At 58.5% G+C, this 2154-nt stretch overlaps 1 protein-coding gene across 4 annotated transcripts in view; it reads right to left on the minus strand.

The window, feature by feature from the left end:
• Positions 1–2154, minus strand: part of LOC105449438 (DNA helicase MCM8-like) — a 6702-nt gene that overhangs the window by 2927 nt on the left and 1621 nt on the right. The window lies entirely within an intron of this gene.

The following is a 2154-nucleotide window of genomic DNA, read 5'->3' on the forward strand; positions in this document are numbered from 1 at the left end:
GGAGTTCAGACGTGTGCTACGGCGAGAATCGACGTTTGAGCGGTGGGAACGTCGCGGGCGCTCGGATCCGGCGGTTCCGCGCTTCGCACGTCGAGATTCGACGTTTGAATGGTGGAAACGCCGCGAACGCAAGGATACGACGTTTCCGAGCTTCAAACGGCGAGAATCGACGTTTGAGCGGTGGGAACGTAGGCCTTGTCGACTAAGTTGTATGCTATACGAAGTTAGTATGCTATACGAAGTTTAGCTTCAAACGGCGAGAATCGACGTTTGAGCGGTGGGAACGTCGCGGGCGCTCGGATCCGGCGGTTCGGCGCTTCGCACGTCGAGATTCGACGTTTGAATGGTGAAACGCCGCGAACGCAAGGATACGACGTTTCCGAGCTTCAAACGGCGAGAATCGACGTTTGAGCGGTGGGAACGTCGCGGGCGCTCGGATCCGGCGGTTCGCGCTTCGCACGTCGAGATTCGACGTTTGAATGGTGAAACGCCGCGAACGCAAGGATACGACGTTTCCGAGCTTCAAACGGCGAGAATCGACGTTTGAGCGGTGGGAACGTCGCGGGCGCTCGGATCCGGCGGTTCCGCGCTTCGCACGTCGAGATTCGACGTTTGAATGGTGAAACGCCGCGAACGCAAGGATACGACGTTTCCGAGCTTCAAACGGCGAGAATCGACGTTTGAGCGGTGGGAACGTCGCGCGCTCGGATCCGGCGGTTCGCGCTTCGCACGTCGAGATTCGACGTTTGAATGGAAACGCCGCGAACGCAAGGATACGACGTTTCCGAGTTCAAACGGCGGAATCACGTTTGAGCGGTGGGAACGTCGCGGGCGCTCGGATCCGGCGGTTCGCGCTTCGCACGTCGAGATTCGACGTTTGAATGGTGAAACGCCGCGAACGCAAGGCTGAGTCGACAAGGCACACAGGGGATATACGACGTTTCCGAGCTTCAAACGGCGAGAATCGACGTTTGAGCGGTGGGAACGTCGCGGACGCTCGGATCCGACGTTTCCGAGCTTCACACGTCGAGATTCGACGTTTGAATGGTGGAAACGCCGCGAACGCAAGGATACGACGTTTCCGAGCTTCAAACGGCGAGAATCGACGTTTGAGCGGTGGGAACGTCGCGGGCGCTCGGATCCGGCGGTTCCGCGCTTCGCACGTCGAGATTCGACGTTTGAATGGTAGAAACGCCGCGAACGCAAGGATACGACGTTTCCAAGCTTCAAAACGGCGAGAATCGACGTTTGAGCGGTGGGAACGTCGCGGGCGCTCGGATCCGGCGGTTCCGCGCTTCGCACGTCGAGATTCGACGTTTGAATGGTACGTAATAACTTCGTATAGGCAGTACATTATACGAAGTTATACGATTTTGAGCGGTGGGAACGTCGCGGGCGCTCGGATCCGGCGGTTCGGCGCTTCGCACGTCGAGATTCGACGTTTGAATGGTAGAACGCCGCGAACGCAAGGATACGACGTTTCCGAGCTTCAAACGGCGAGAATCGACGTTTGAGCGGTGGGAACGTCGCGGGCGCTCGGATCCGGCGGTTCGGTTCCGCGCGCACGACGTCGAGATTCGACGTTTGAATGGTAGAAACGCCGCGAACGCAAGGATACGAAGTTATTACGTTTCAAACGGCGAGAATCGACGTTTGAGCGGTGGGAACGTCGCGGGCGCTCGGATCCGGCGGTTCCGCGCTTCGCACGTCGAGATTCGACGTTTGAATGGTGGAAACGCCGCGAACGCAAGGATACGACGTTTCCGAGCTTCAAACGGCGAGAATCGACGTTTGAGCGGTGGGAACGTCGCGGGCGCTCGGATCCGGCGGTTCCGCGCTTCGCACGTCGAGATTCGACGTTTGAATGGTGGAAACGCCGCGAACGCAAGGATACGACGTTTCCGAGCTTCAAACGGCGAGAATCGACGTTTGAGCGACTGAGTCGACAAGGCACACAGGGGATACTCGGATCCGGCGGTTCCGCGCTTCGCACGTCGAGATTCGACGTTTGAATGGTGGAAACGCCGCGAACGCAAGGATACGACGTTTCCGAGCTTTCAAACGGCGAGAATCGACGTTTGAGCGGTGGGATCCGGCGGTTCCGCGCTTCGCACGTCGAGATTCGACGTTTGAATGGTGGAAACGCCGCGAACA

This window comes from Wasmannia auropunctata, unplaced genomic scaffold (assembly GCF_000956235.1).
Source record: "Wasmannia auropunctata unplaced genomic scaffold, wasmannia.A_1.0 LD336076.1, whole genome shotgun sequence".
Taxonomy (NCBI): Eukaryota; Metazoa; Arthropoda; class Insecta; order Hymenoptera; family Formicidae; genus Wasmannia; species Wasmannia auropunctata.